This window comes from Pollachius pollachius, assembly GCF_949987615.1.
Source record: "Pollachius pollachius genome assembly, chromosome: 10".
Taxonomy (NCBI): Eukaryota; Metazoa; Chordata; class Actinopteri; order Gadiformes; family Gadidae; genus Pollachius; species Pollachius pollachius.
The window spans coordinates 14746514-14763688 of record NC_136943.1 but is presented as its reverse complement, the minus strand read 5'-3'; positions in this window follow the sequence as shown (position 1 = coordinate 14763688).

Genomic DNA, 17175 nt, shown 5'->3' with positions numbered 1-17175 from the left:
ATTTTAGATCCGTCCGGGACGTTCCTCCACACCGGCGGAGCTCCACGTGTTTCACGGAAGCCCAGAACCACGGTCTGACCGGCCGGACCCGGGGTGGCAGGCGGTGACCTCGGCTCGACCCCGGCCCCTAGGAGGTCATCATGCGAGGGGCGATGCTCATGGACATCAGCTCCTGGAAGAGAAGCTTGCAGGCGTAGGGCATCCGCACCAGCGAGATCTGAGACCAGTGAGATATTGTCAACGGTAACACCATCTCAATGGAGAGCGGTACAGAAGAGAACGAGTGCTCTAGGTTTACGCGTTGACCGCGTCGTTGAACGGCGTGGCGTCGCCGATCTCGCCCTTGTTTGCAGAAACCTGCGCATGCACAGGGGAAAAGGGACAGAATGAGACGGAATCACGTCAACATTTTACATGGTACAGTGTTTGATTTCAAAAAGATTTAACTAAATGAGTTGGTTCAGAATTAGGGGAAGAAGGAATGTGGTATACTGACATCCAACCACTAGGGGCAGTAGTGCTATTGCTGTCTATAAGAACCTGCTATCCTGAGCTACACATGTTGATGTATGATCGCTATGCTGGAGTGCCCTGTGCCCGGGTCGACAATAAACATGCCTAGAGTAACGTCGGTGTCCGGCTAGTTAATCTCAGTATACCCAATATACTACAGTCGCGCTGGTCGACAGTGTGACATTGGGCCGGGCTGAACACAGCAACGGCGTCAGCATGGGGCTAGCTGTGATTGGCTCTCAAGGCGTACTGTGATACAAGATCCAGCCTTGCAGTGCAAAGTAAACAGGATACTGGACAACATCAACAGTATAGACAGATTGTTGGATGGAGACGGATGCTCCATAGAGAGCATTTATATAGCCACTTAAAGTGTTGACACACACACAGGGACCTTTAGAAATACATTTATCTACCAAATTGTTAACCTTGAATTTCAGATTCTATACTCTGAAACTAGGTTGTGCAGCACTATAACTTTTTGTCTGTCTCTCTCACACACACACACAATTACCTTGCCCTGCAGACACTCGATCAAGTGACCGACTGTCATTCGAGAGGGGATGGCGTGGGGGTTGATGATGTCAGGCGTGATTCCCTCACACGTGAAGGGCATGTCCTACAGAGCAAACACACAAAGACGCTATAAGACACAACACCCACGGACGGCTCTTTGAATTGAGAGAACCCCTGTTGGAGGCCCTCTATTGTCTTACACGAAACCCAATCCTTGTGCTTTCTAAGACCGCTTTACAAAGGGAAATTGTTCCCACACATGAGCTGCAGCAGGCTCTCCGGATTAATAAAGAGCTAGTGCTAACATGCAGAGAAGCAGAATGGGCTGGTTTGCGAGTTTGATAAAAGGTAGGTAGATAGGTAACTAAGGGTCAGGGAAACTATGGGTCTAGAAGATGGTCTACCCGTGTTTATTCACCATTTAGTTACTTAGCTTTTAGTCAAAGAGACTAAGGCGATTATATTGGAATGAGATGCATCATGAATGAGCAGGTAGCGGTTTGTCTCTTGCTCGGGGGGAGGGGGGGGGGGGGGGGGGGGGGGGGGGGGGGGGGGGGGGGGGGGGGGGGGGGGGGGTTGTCTCTTGCTCCCTATTGACAACGGGGTTTAAACCAAGAATCCTTTGGGCTCCTCGGTCAGACACGCCAACCTCGGGCCTACACTCTCTGGACACGGGGTGTGAATCTTTTCGTATCTCCCAACTCAATTTTGATTCTTGAGGGTCACGATTCAATTCAAAAACGATTCTTGATTCCTGATTCAAAATAAACTAATGAATCAGTACATAGGGGTGCACATTTCACAATCTACTCCAGTTCACTATGTGCTAAGAAAGGCAGTTTGGGAAATTAATTTATAGAAGCAGAGTACAGTTTGTAAAAGATTATGCAATGTTTTATATTTGAATATAAACATTTCATTAGTGTAAACACACTAAGACGCACGAAAAAAAGGACGAATTTTAAAGTTTTTGCAAATCTTTGTGATTTTTTGCCCCAGCCCTACTGGCCAGTATTTTGATCAGATATCCCTCCACATTCCCACATCGTGTATGACGATGTGGTTTTACCTCTTGTCGGTACTGGATTCCGCAGGTACCCTTCTGGCCGTGTCGGCTGGCAAACTTGTCTCCGATCTGGGGGATGCGGACGGAGCGGACCTGTGGCCAGGGGAGATGGAGAGAGAGACAGAGACAGGCAGCATGACATGCAGCTCTGAGGGACTGTCCAGCTGGGCTGGAACAGGGGAAGAGTTACGCATACCCCATTTGTCAACAGCCACCACTCTGCAGCTCGTAAAATATGAGGGTTTAATGATCTGGTTTTGACTGATTGATAGGGAACGACAGAGATGCTCCTCGAGGGCAGGATACCAAGACAACACATTTTGGTTGGTGTGTGTGTGTGTGTGTGTGTGTGTGTGTGTGTGTGTGTGTGTGTGTGTGTGTGAGATTGCTGGAATTTGCCTGGTGCATTGCAAGAAACAAGAACAGATTCTTGTTAAGAACAATAATTGTGATTTTGTGAGACAATTTAAACCCTAACAATTGTGCCTTCATGTCCTCATGAACCAGCTCTGGGACCACCTCCACCCTCACCGATCGGTGCTCACCCTGATCTTGCAGACCTTGTAGCCATCCTGGTTGAGAGTGACCATGACCTGGTCCACGATGCCCGTCTCGCTGGTGCACAAGAAGGTGCTGCAGTCGCGCTTGGTGTAGCGGCGGTTTGTGCTGTCCAGTTCGTCGTCGTTCTCCGGCAGCGTCACCATTTTGCCGATGACCACGTCCTCGCCGGAGACGCGCGCGCCCGGCGCAATCAGCCCGTCGTCGTCCAGCTTGTCGTAGATGGCGTGCCGCATGCCTGGTGGGGACAGGGGAAGGGGCTTGTTACACAGAGGGTATGAAGGAGGGCGTTTTGTTTGATGCCAAAGTCGACGATGATTAAATGCAGAAATACACCAAACTTAAAAAATCGAAATAAAATAAACTTGAATTATTCTCAAATTAGCGCCTCATCCGCTCGTGCTCACGGGTGGAAAACAGAATAACTTAGACCAATAGGAACGCTGTTGGTGTAAGCTTTTACAGTCAGATGTTGTGATTTTGTTTTGGAACTGAGCGCAAAGTCCGAATGTTTTTGTTTTTTTACTGCAAAGTGATACGTGAAGACCAGGGGTGAAGACACATGGGGGCCAGGGGGGGCCATGGACCCCGCTGCCCCCCCCCCCCCCCCCCCCCCCCCCCCCTTCTGGCTACGTCCCTGGTGAAGACGGTCCGTAATCGGTAAAAGGAAATTGCCAAGTATTATTGAATTGAATACGTTTATTTCATGCAAAAAAACAACATAATGGTTAATATGTTTTGGAGCATTCTTAAGTGTTAAACCGTTCAACAGGCGAAACAACAACCAACGTCATAGCCTACCAGAGAGAGAGAGGAGAGAATGATTAATACCAATACGGTAAGATATATGGCTGGTTTTTCATATAATTCAAATAATGTATGGAGTTGTTTCATTAATATATAGTTAAAGTCAAAACACGTTCAGTGAAGCATGACAAGGTATTAAACCCATGAATGAACCACTAGCTCGGAATATACTCAAGTTCAAATAATGCAAGTTGGGTAGATAGATGGATAAATACTTTATTGATCCACAGGGGGGAATTCGAAGTCACAGTCGCTTGAACACGTCACACAGCACATACACATACATAAACAAGATTATAAAATAAAATATGAATTAATATGGACTATAAAAGATATGCTTTGGAGAATGTGTGATATGATAGTAGTTCAAAATAGAATGCCGTCGTATAAAGTAGTCCAATTTGGCGGTAACCGCCCAATCTGGCAGCACCACCTGCACGTGACGTCCTCCACCTCTGACCTCAGCTGAGCTAATCAATGAGACCAACTGAGACGAAGCCAATATGGAACGTAAACTGTGATTCTGAAAAAAGTATAAAGGTAATCGAACATGAACAAGTTACGATGTCAGAGAAGGCGACGGAGGAGCCGTCTGCCCATTGACTTAGCCTACATTGTAAAAAATGCCGAAAAAGCGTAATAGGTTAAAATGTTGAAAGAGTTGAAAAACGCCGAGCAGTAGCCTAGTTGAACAGTAGCCTAGATGTGCTTGCAGTACCAAACACACTAATAATTTGGAACGAATACAAGATGTTGAACATTGTTGCAGGCGACCAACGCAGGAACCCAGAACGAGGCAAGACGAAAGAGGGGAAGATTTTCATCAGTATTCGGTGAGTAGGCTACTACGGTTCACTTGTGTGTTCCTTAGTTAAGACAGCCCTATATGCACCCCCTTGTTAAGCCAAGGGGGTATATATATATATATATATATATATATATATATCTTTTAAGTGGCGCATTAGAAAATGTCTTGAGTGTTATAATAAACAGTTAACATTATGGTACACTATATATTTTTTCTAAGGTTTGGATGTTGAGATTTCAGTTGTATCATCGGACTGAACCTATGGGGTCAGAACAGTCTCATTAACCTGTTAAGCCCTATGCGTATTTCACAGGCCTCCTGCCCGAAATGACATGCCCAAAATGAATAGAGTATGCCTCCACAACTACAAGGGCTATATAAATAAGGTTTCAAAAAGAAGGTATCACCTGTGAGGTGGCTGCAGAAGTGTCAAAATCAATATAGATGTTACTGTGTCAGTGTAAATTCAGCTAGAACATAGTAAGAAATGTCAATTTTAAATTTTCGCCTAGAGAAAACACATTATTTAGAGTGAATACCACTTTGAAACTATGGGATAGTAGCCCAGAACCTTTAGGGAAACATAACAACATCTAATTAGTACCCTGTTCCAGGATAAATGCTAATAAAGTGAATAAAGTGATTTTAGAGAGGTTTTAGTACAGGTAGGTCCAGGTGGACTAAATGGTGCCATTTGGGCACTTTTGGACACCATCAGTGCCATTTGACCTTTCTAAGGTACCAGACTGTAAAACTAATTTTATTTCACTGACATATCACTATAGGTATTCATTCCATCCAAATTCAACAGTTTTGACTTGTTTTGAAAATTCACCCAGACCTCTATACATTTTCCCAGTCAAAGAAAACTATACAATCGAAATGAAGTTTGACTGCAACTGGAGCAGATATATTTGAGAACACAATAAAACCAAACTGTAAAAACAAAGGTAAAAACACAGCTAAAGACTACAATCACTAGGGATATATATATATATATATATATATATATATATATATATATATATATATATATATATATATATATAACACGCTGGCAGCAACTTTGAACAAATATAACTAACTAACTATATACAGTAAGGGCTGTCAGTAAGAGCAGTTCTTTTTGGAAGTGAAGCACAAAGGGACCTGGCACTTCCTGCAGTACAATTAATCTGTCCAGTTCTGGCAACAGCAAGTCACTGTCGTCAGACGAGGACTCGAGAGGGACTACAGTAGCCCCACTGTCGCTAGTAATGATAGCAAATGCCTCCGCAAACGTATAGGTCTTTCTCCTGCCTGCCATTATTTATTTGAAAAGAAAAACAAATGGAAAAAGAAGGCAAGAAAATACAAAATAACTAGCTAACTACTAGCTAACTAAGAATGCAAACGTTGTAAGAAGCGTGTTGTAGGAGCGTATGTCTCTATCTAGCCGGAGTGTCTGCTCTGAGAATGCTCGGCGCTTCTGGTGCGTATATGCTGACCGTATTTGAATGTTGTTACATTTATATACAAAGTGTTAATCTTGAATTTACAAGCCGCTTTTCATTTGTGAACTTGTTGTCATTTGTGTGTGAACTGGTCTGTATTTATCAGTCCCTCCAGAAAAACGCGATTATGTGATCGCATAATTCAACACATAATCAGCCAAAGTTCGCATATTCATGCGGGGGTCGCATTTTTTTCAAATATGCCGCACTTTCACCGCATAAATTGCAGATTTCCGCGCAAAATATGCAGGGCTTGCATGATTTCATAATCCCCGCATTTTCGTTGCAAAAAGGTCACATATATCTTAGCAGAAAGTTGAAAATATTGCGTTTACTTAACACGAGCAGCCATTTCCCCCTGTTGCCATGGGAACGTTATGAAGTGACGTAATTACGCGATGTGAACGTCATCGAAAAGCTGCATTTTCCCCTGCAAGTTCCCGCAATATCATCGCAGAAAATTGCATAAATATGCCGCATATTTCATCGCATTTTTTAAGAAAAATGCAGCATAATCAAGGATTTTTGGCCGCAACAATCATAAAAAAACGCCGTGTTTTTCTGATTTATATGTGGATTTTTGAGACTCTCCTGACTTGGCTGGATTCACAAATGCATTTTTTTCAACAAGGAACTATCTGTAGCCAATCAGATGCCTCCCTCGTTTTCGGCCAATCACTGGGTTTTTAGATTGTCATGCCGTTTACTACTTTAACGGCACCGACAATCCCAAACCCAGTCGAAACTAGATGGAAAAAGTTTGTAGTTCAAAACGTGATGCAGCTTTTACTTCTTCGCCACCTAGAGATTGTTATGTACGATCATTCAAAAAACCTGTTATTTCCCATAGACATTTGACCGAGGGAACTGGGAGGCTCGGAGGCTGGACTTATTCTTCAGAGGTCGGGACTGCAGTCATGTGATTGGCTGAAAACGAGGGAGGCATCTGATTGGCTACAGAGAGTTCCTTTTTGAAAGAAATGCATTTGTGAATCCAGCCACGTCAGGAGAGTCTCAAAAATCCACATAAAAATACAGACCAGTTCACACACAAATGCTTACAAGTTCACAAATGAAAAGCGTCTTGTTAATTCAAGTTTAACAGTTTGTATATAAATGTAACAACATCCAAATACATTTTTTATGAAAATTGCAAAAAAAATTGTATTAATATATTTATGGATTTATATTACATTTATTTAAAACAAGACACATTTGTGTGTGGATCAGAAATGTGTTTGTGAAACTTATTTTTGTTTATGGATTTATTTTACATTTATACATACCGATATCCATTTGTGTGTGCATTGAAATGTATTTGTGAGAAGAGTCATTTATATATAAATCACAAAATACATTTGTGAATCCTTCGCTGTGCATTCATTATTAATGAGACTGTTCTGACCCCATTAAAAACCCGGTGTTACACCGAATTCTGCGACCCACCGAAAAATGTGACCCCAGGGGGCGCTGTTGCCAATTTTCTGCAACATGCACGCAGCACGAGTTTGAAGTAGACAGGATGAAGTCGAAAAAACGGTGTGCATTATAACAAAAACATAAATAAAACATAAGATCTCCCCCCACCCCCTCACCTTGTTATTTGCAATGTGCTTAATAAATAGATTTGATTAGCATTTATCAGACACATACAATGGATAGGGCGTTTAGTACGGTCCATCACCGCTGCTTCTTTCCCCATAAAAAGCTAAAGTCAGTGTTTAATTAGTTGATGTACCTTTGAGCATTTCCTATTATAGGCTACTGTGTAAAATGCTGTTAAGAATTAACGTTTGTTTCAAGAAAAGAAAGACCCGCCCCCTGGGGTCACACTTTTTTGGTGGGTCGCAGAATTCGGAATAATGTGTGTTCTAAACCAAGAAAGCCAAGTTCATAGGCCTAAATCGTTCTTTAACTAAACCTAAATAATTACAAGAGGGCATATTATTACATTTATTTATTCTGTCAAATTATACACGACACAACAGGAAAAACAAACACATTCACCTCTGTAACTTATGAGCATTATAATAGGTGATGTTGTATATTAAATATATATAACGTTTATATGAAATGTATACCACCTCGCACCATAGTGGTACGTCCAGTGTTTTGGGTAGAATGGCAAATTCATTGGATTTGACCCATTTTTTTTCATAAAACGGCATAGATTACTATGTCGACGATCATATAAGACAAATGACCACGTTTAAAATGGATCGTAAAATAAAAGTATGCATCTCGTCTTCACGAGGTTCAGTTGATGCGGGATCAGTCAACGGCTCGGAGCCAGAAGCGGGTTCCATGTTCGGTTTTCATTTAGGCCACCCGCAATTGAATTAACCCATTTGTACTGGCTGCTGTGCGGCGCAACATTGTATCCAGTAGATACAATCTAGTAGATACAACATTGTATCTTGTAGATACAATGTTGCTCCGCGCAGCCGGTACAAATGGGTTAATGGTATACACGCATTGATGCGTGATCCGGTCTGAATGGGTTAATCAACAGAATTGAACTTCATTACGGGTGTCTGTGTACGTATGTTAAGGACAGTATAGGACACCGTATCGACAAATAATCATGGCTGCTGTCTGTTTTAGGGAGCGTCTACAAATGACACCCCACAGACTGGTGGCACACACGTTACCATGGAATGTTCTCAGGAAAGAAATCACCACAAATCAATAAATATACATTTTCAGATTCCCGTAGTAGTTGCCAATGTTGCGCTGGTACTTAGTAGAGGTGACATTTTGCTGATATGTTGAATAATAGTAAAACAGGATGCAATTAATAGTTTGAAATATTCATCAAAAATCAATACAAAGACATTTTGTCATTCTGATTGCTGTAGTGCTTATACAACTTGTATCTGTGTGTAATATTGGAACTCACTAGAAGCTTGGTCAGGGTTTATACAGAGATTCTTATGTTTAATTTAATACCTTTTACTCATTCATATGAGTAAAAATATCACTTTATCTCATAATGACAATATAATTATCTCATAATTACGAGATAATTATCTCATAATTACGAAATACTATCATTATTACGAGATAGTATCTTATGATCTCCTCGAATTGGAGTTGCTTTTTAAGTTTTGATACGGCTCCTATTGCAGTTTGTGGTGTAGGTTTTCAAAGTTTTTATTGAACCTATCCCTAGTTTTCTTCAGAATTCTATTTTAAAGAGGAGGCCAGGAGCTGTCAAACACACAAAAAATATTTTTTCTAACATTATCTGTTCTAAAGATGAATGTATTTTAATCGTATTTAAATTCGGATAACTACTTGTTTTGAATTATTTTATTTGAATATTTTAAACTATTTGTTTCACCATCATGCAAGATATAAGCCAAATGTTACCTGTAGAAAGTAGCAGCCCACCATTGGCAAGTAGCCTACTACAGCATCAGAATGAGAAAATGTGTAGACGCTCCCTAAAACAGATGGCAGCCGGAACGTAGGTAAAAGTGCTGTTCTCGCCCAGGTGTTGATAGCAACAACTAAATGTCTGTGTGATTTTTAGTCAATACGGTGTCCTATACGGTACTCAACAAACTACATCCGTAATGAATTGCAATTGTGTTGAGCAATCCGATTGCAAAACCGAATATCCGGCGAATGTCAAACCTGCTGCTCACCAGCTCGGAGAGCCAGAATAGGTCGCATGCTGACACCTAGCGGTAGCTTTTTGAATATCACTCTTAAAATGTAAACATTGAACAATCAAAAAGCTACTGTGAGGAGTCAGCATTGGACCTCTCTTCTGGCCAATACTGCTCGGTAATCAAATTACAATTGATCCAATTATGTATTTTGTTTTTATATGTTTGATTTTTATCATGTGTAGATTTAGATCACAGTATTAGTCAATCTATAACTGTATGTGTTCTTGTTTGGCAATACAGTGTTCTGACTTGTATTCAGGGCTAGACTAACTAAATCCCTAAATAAGTTGTGGTATATGGAGTTTGAATCGTTCCTTCTTAACCCTAGACACAGCGGCAACTCAGTACCAACACAAGGTTGCGAGCCGTAGGCTGCGTTGCCTTTGGAGAGGAACAGCCCTCTTGTGAACTGCAGCCCCAGAAAGCAGGAAGGGGGTTGCTTCACCGACGTCCCCACACACATTAACGTGTGAACCAACACTGTTCTCTCCTGGGTCCATAGCAGCAGCCCGGGCGCCCGGGCGTCTCTACTGTGAGAAGGAGGAATGCAGAGGCGGTGCGGGGGGGAGGGGGGGGAGTCATGTGACAGGGGATTAGGGCCTCTTTTGTCTGGCTCCACCAATACCACGCCCGAGAGTCAGCGCCATGACACCGGATGACACGCAAATTCGTGAAGCGTTCTATCTTTTAAGTTTTAATTCATATCATGACTCTTATAATTTTAATTCTAATAATTTAGTTTTGGTTTTGGGTGAAACACTGACCCCTAGTGGCGGAGTGTTCCGCTACAGCGGTGAAACAACGCCCCCTAGTGGCGGAGTAGTCCGCTACAGCGCTCCTCCGCTGCCCTGGACCACCGTTTACCAGGAGAATTTACGCCAGGAGGAGTTGAGCTGCTCTTTCTGAATTACTTAAATGGCCCATTTCCCCCCCCGGCTTATTGTTTTGTACCTGCATTTGTGTTTCATAACAAACTTATTTCTGCATTAAAATAACCGAATTCCCTGTTATCTCCCATGTCTCTGAAGCGAATCTCAACCGCCAAAAATAGATTTATAATACTGCTTAATCGTATACACCCTTTGAAGATTCTTTATTTGTCATTGCACAAGTACAAGTACTTCACATGAAATGAGAGCTCTACATTTAACCATCATGATCAGCACTATGGGGTGCTGCTTAGAGGTCTGATTCGGGCAGCCACAGTGGTGCGCCCGCTGACATCTCCAGGTCTAGTGCCCAATGCCTATCTAAAGGGCACCGGCAGGAGTATTAACCGAGCAAGGATGTGTTTTAGTGTGCGAGGAAACCCAGGTGAACACGGGTAGATCCTACTCCACTAAGAAAGGTAGTAATAGTATCAGATTTTGTCTATGTTCTACGTGACTGCTTAGTTGCGTATCCTTTTGCGTTCTTTTCGTCTAGTTTTGCAATATTTCACTGTGCATTTTATCGGAAGGCGATACAAAAAAACACATTCAACTGACATGATTTTGTTTTAATGAGAAATACACCAAACTTAACAGATTTAAATAAAGTATAGTTGCGATTATTAACAAACTCTTTCCCATGTCTCGCCCACAAGCCTTGAAAGTTTGATGACGCTTGTCTCTGCCTGTAGACAATTAAACACATTTAAACTAGAAAGCCGAAGATATATAATATAATTGTTATATTGCAGTAGACAACGTATTCACTTCTGTCGATATATTTAGGCTACGTTTATATGATGACGGTCTGAACAGAAGACGCAAAAGTGGCGTCGCGTCTTCACTTTTTATTCCGCGTTTAAACAAGCGTTTTCGGGAGGAAATCTGCGTGCATACGGTGACGCAAAAGTGTGTGGATTTCGATTGGGTATGCATGTCAGGCGGCTAGGTGGTGCTGTGATACACCATCACACAACACCACCATGTCTGAGCGCATGTGTAGAATCTTCCTTGTTCTCTTATCTGCGCCGCGAAAACCAAAACATAATTACAGATCCTTCTCTGTTCAGTAATACTATCTGTACATATCCTGTACATTTCGTTGAAAGACTCCTGTAAGTTTATTAGAGTAAGTTTACTTGACGGTCCGAAGCATGGAAATAATCCAACATGTTTGTTTATTTCCCTGTACTGGCGCTGTATGTGACGTAAACGCGTACGCGACGTGAGCAGATCTGAGCAGAGTTTTGCGTCTTGCCAGTGTAGACGGAAACGCTATGGCGGAGCGTATTCAAGTTTCCACTCTGGAGGGTGGTTTCAGATTTTTGTGTTTTTAAGCCCCAAAAACGCCGTCACCGTCCAAACGAAAGGCACTTCCGATATAATATTTTGTTGTTTTTACCCGCAGGCGTCCTCGTGTAAACGGGGCCCTATCCCAGAATACAATTCAGAACACTGTATTGCCAACACGAGTACATACATACAGTTATATATACTAATACTGCAATCTACTTCTACACAAAATAATTTAAAAATATATTTAAATATAAACATAAGATTCTGTATCAGCCAGAAGAGAGGTCACATGCTGCCTCCTAACTGAAAGAGTTTTGATTGTTAAATGTTTTACATTTTAAGTGAGATATTCCAACAATTACCGCTAGGTGTCAGCATGCGACCTCTATCTCGAATTATAGAAAGTGCACACAGTACAGAAACGATTGGCGCGGTGATTAGCCTTCAAAACGAGAGCTGGCAAATTGCATTAAACTGTAATCAGACAACCCAGTCATATGCTAGTGTAGACCCTAGAGCACATGTGGTATAAATGCTGGTGAGTGTGTTTCGACAGACAGTTACTTTACCCTCCACAAGGACCGGGACCTTGGCTTGCTACAAACACCGGTCCAACCACCATGCCACACCTCTCGGTCAGTACACTGACTTGTTGTATAGGCCTAACACACACTCACAGCTGTACAACACACTGTCAAGCTATTCTGGGTCTATTCACACTCAAGTTATAGGCCTATAGTGTGTCTGCTGCCTGTCATATGGTTTCAGGAAAACACAAATTAGTCTGTCCCATTCACAGCTTTGTAACACTGTCATGCCTTTGTGCTGTTCTAATTCTATGCACTGACTATATATATTCAACTTTTTATGTTACATGCTTGTCCCTTCTATTATGAGCAATAAGTCCAAAACAAGAATAATAGAAGACATAAATGAAGACACAGTCATAATACTTACAGCAAATGTATTATATTACATTGGGCAAATCCCAAAAGCCATTATATCCATGAATAAGTTATTTCATTTATAAGCAATAAGTCCACAACAATAATAAATCCTTCGTTTTTGGTAAATGTAATGTAAAGCACATTTAAAGACCATGACCAAAGTGCTATAAAACAAACTACAGATACAACAACAATAAAACGAGTAACCATCAATCATTTGAGACGACGATAATAATAGTAACAATAGTAATAATCACAGTAATAATGATAATGTAGGCTAGAAGTTGCCACAATGCAATGAATAAATGTGCAATCAGGATCAAAAGACTAAAAGACGAGATAAAAATTAGGTAAAAGAAAGGTTATACTGAATTAAAGGCAATAGCGTAGAGATGGGTCTTAAGATTTGATTTAAAAATAGCTGCAAAGGGGGACGATTGAACATGCAATGACAAGCTGTTCCATAGTTTAGGGCAGGGGTGTCCAAACTTTTTTCACTGAGGGCCACATACAGAAAAATCTACGAAGGGCTGGGCCACTTGGCAAAAATAACACATTAACCATATGAAACCACAATAACTTGATGCATTTATATCTTTGTTTATAGATGACGTATTTATTATTTTTAACCAGTTAAATCAGGGCATTTCTGTCCGTCTCTGTAACACCCTGAAAAGAGAAGTAAATAATTCTCTTTCAACAGTATTTACATAGGTACATTGTTTTTGAAAAAAGTATTAAAGGCAGAAATAGTAGTAAACAACTTCTTCACATTCAAAAAGTGAACTCAAAAGTCTTATTGTTTTCTATACTTGTTAAGTAAAAGCAAACATAACATGTAAGTATTACTATACAAACTCAAATGAAGTGCAAAGAAATAAAATAAATATTACAGGTAGACATGTACCATTCGTGTGTAATTTCCATATATTTTTTTCTTTTTTTTTGTCTCATACTGTATTAACATATGAATGCTGTGTAATATATTTTTAACTCGCCTACAGTGGGAACACGTTACACTCAGTGGGAGCAGTGATGCTGCGCTTTGGACTGAAGGATGGCTGGCAGGTCCGGCGTAAGTTTGGTGGTTGAGGTGCGAAGGACGTCACAGAGATGGCTGTCTGTCATTTTGCTTCTCAATCTGCTTTTGTTCAGGGTTAAAAGAGAAAATGCTTGCTCACATATATATGTTGAGCCGAACAGGCTCATCAATCTTTTTGCGTGGCGCGTCATCATAGGAAACTTGGCCTTTTCCAAGCTCCGCTAGAAGTCAGGTAGGGAGAGAAGCTGGTGCTGATTCTCCAGATGGTCATCACACTGCATTTCGATCAGTTCCATCTGCAGAGTCTCTTGCACGTCTTCTGCGGCCATCAGGAAGGGAGTCGAGAACAGCTTTATTTCTTTTTCAATGTTAGAAAAATCTTGGAAACGCCGACTGAACTCTGTCATGAGAGTTGCGATCACAGACACGTATTTATCCTTTTTAGCAGAAATATTTGCCTCTGGAAAAGCAGCATTGATTTCTGACAGCGTGGGGAAATGCGCAACATTGAAGTTGCGTAGTTGTGTCTCAAATAGACGGAGCTTGACACAGAATGATTTCATGTGCGCATACAGTTGTGGCACAAGTTGGGCTTTTCCTTATAGGCTCTTGTTCAGTGTGTTGAGATGGGCTGTAACATCGACTAAAAAAGCCAGGTCTGCCGACCAAAGAGGGTCATTCAGCTCAGGAAGAGGTCGGTCCTTCTCTTTCAAAAACTGGTAGATTTCCGACCTCAGTGAATAAAACCGCTTCAGCACGGCGCCGTGACTAAGCCAGCGCACTTCCGAATCGTAGAGTAGGTCCCCGTATTCAGCATCTACATCAGACAGGAAAGCTTGGAATTCTCTGTGGTAGAGCCCTCGTGCTCTAATAATGTTGGCGGTTTACACAACCGTGTTCATCACATCGCCAAGCTGGACTGTCTTGGCACAGAGGGCTTCCTGGTGGACGATACAGTGCATTTTAACAGCGGCGCCTCCACACTCTCGGACCTTTGCGCACACCAAAGAGGCCATTCCTTTACGCTCGCCTGTCATAGCCGGAGCCCCATCAGTTGTTACTCCACACATCTTGTCCCATTTAAGTCCGGTCTTCTCAATTGCATCTAACACAGCTTCAAACATGTCAGTTCCCGTTGTTGTGCCCTTTAAACTCCTCAGATCAAGCAGCTCCTCCGTAGTGCAAGAGTTGTCAACTCCCCTCAAAAATATCAATAGCTGAGCGGTGTCGGTGGCATCTGTGCTCTCGTCACATGCGATTGAATAAAAATCCAAAGCACAGGCTTTTTCCAACACTTGGTGTCTTACGTTTGCAGATAGGTCTTCAATTCTCCGCACAACAGTGTTCCTGGACATGCTCACATTGTTAAATTCCTGCATTTTCTCAGGGCACATTATTTCAGCAACTTTTGTGAGACACTGCTTCACAAGTTCACCATCGGAGAAAGGTTTCCCATGTTGTGCAATCAGTTTTGCTACCTCATAGCTAGCCATTGTGGCACTTTCTTGTGTTTTGTTGGCCCGGCTAAAAAACTGTTGAGTTTGCAGGCTTGCTGCCATCTGTTTCACTTTATTTTGTTGCTCGGCACCAGTATAGGACACGTAGCTGCACTGATGTTTAGTTTCATAGTGTCTTCTTACATTGTAATCCTTCATCGTGGCAACACTTTCCTTACAAATTAAACAGACACACTTCCCCTTGACTTCTGTGAAGAAGTATTCATTTTCCCAGCGTGGCTGAAATTTTCTGCACTCACTTTCGATCTTCCGTTTCTTTGTTTCTGCCATCTTTTCTTACGGGCGGGATTTTATTTCTTTGATTGCTCTTGTAATGGGGAGTCACCTGACTTGTTCGAACAATAGCTCCACCTAGTGAGTTTACTAAGATTTGCAATAAAGTCAAGCAAAAATTAAAAAAAAAATAAAAGGGTGGCTTTGTTGAGACCAACATATAGGAAATTAAAGTAGTCCGGCCTGGGAGTTACAAATGCATGGATTACTTTTTCAAAGTCAGTGACAGTTAGAAAAGGTTTTACTTTAGAAATTGGTGTTACAAGTAGTACCTGGTGCTAATAATAGGACCTCCGTTTTGCTGTCATTGAAGCTCAAAAAATGTAAGGCCATCCAAGTTTTGACATCCTCCAGACAGTTTAAGAGACATTTAATGGTGGTGGAATCTTGTCCTTTCAGAGGTATGTAAATGTGTGCGTTCCGTCTCGGTGTCGCTTTCATTGTCCCTACGCAAAAGCAGGCCACGGTTTCTTCGTTTTTTCTTCATTTTCAAAACAAGAATGCGAGCTAAAAACCATGAATGAGTTATTTATTTCATCCATTTCGAGTACCTACTTTAGCAAATTTTTAACTGCATTTTGACTCAATCTCACGCTTTGGGTGCCTCTGTCGTGCCTTTTTTGCATGCACATGTTCCTTTTTTACTTTGTTATCAAAACAGAGAAGAAGACTGTCCAGCATCTGTCTAGCAATGATCTGTTTGGTGAGCCAATCAGCAACCAGCTGGACTTTAACTTGAGAAGCTTGGGCCAAATCAGCAACCCGATGGACTTTTGTTACTTTATGGTACTTTAACGTTAGCAGCTTCGGCTCATCATTTTCGAAGATCAGGTAGTAAATTGTGAAAAATGCATTAAAATGTGAGCCACCAACTAGTAATGCGCGATATACGATATAAACGATACAAAAATGGCCTACGATAGAGATTTTAATTCTATCGCGATAGTGCATGTTGATGACGCAAAATACAATGTTTGATTCTTGGTTTGGTGCAATTCCTTTTCACATTGCAATTTTCGCAACAGTGCCAGAATTCGTCAACAAACCTGCATGTGTGCAAAGAACGTTAACCCATTTGTACCGGCTGCTGTGCGGCGCAACATTGTATTTAGTAGATACAATGTTGCTCCGCGCAGCCGGTACAAATGGGTTAATGGTAAACACGCATTGATGCGCAATCCGGTTTTAAAGGTAAACACGCACAGATGCGTGATCCGGTCTGAATGGGTTAAATAATTGGACAAAAATGTCTGGGGCGTTGTAAAGCGTTAAAGAAAAAGGGGGGGGGGGGGGGGGAAGCACCGGTGAAAGTCAGCAATCATGGATATCCAGCGTGATATACATTGATCTGCGGACTGGTCCAACTCCTTCTCCCTCATCCTGACTCGGAATGTGCTAAATGCATCGGCCTTTTTAAGTTATGTTTTCCAGCATACTTTTTACTTGCTTTTGTCGGACTGTCGGGTGGTGGCTCAACATGGAGCAAAGAGGAGACGGAATGTCTTTTGGATATCGGACCCAAATATCCAAAAGACGTTCCGTCACCTCTTTGCTCCATGTTGAGCAACGTCTCCAAGACCACCTCTCCGGCTTGGTCAACCTCCTTTTGATGGTTAAAAATATCACATAATCGACAAAAATCTTAACAATCAATGATCGATCATCAATTAATCATGCCCATCCCTAATTGTCAGTACAGTGTCTGTTCCTTATCTAGAAAGACACCCGTTTTT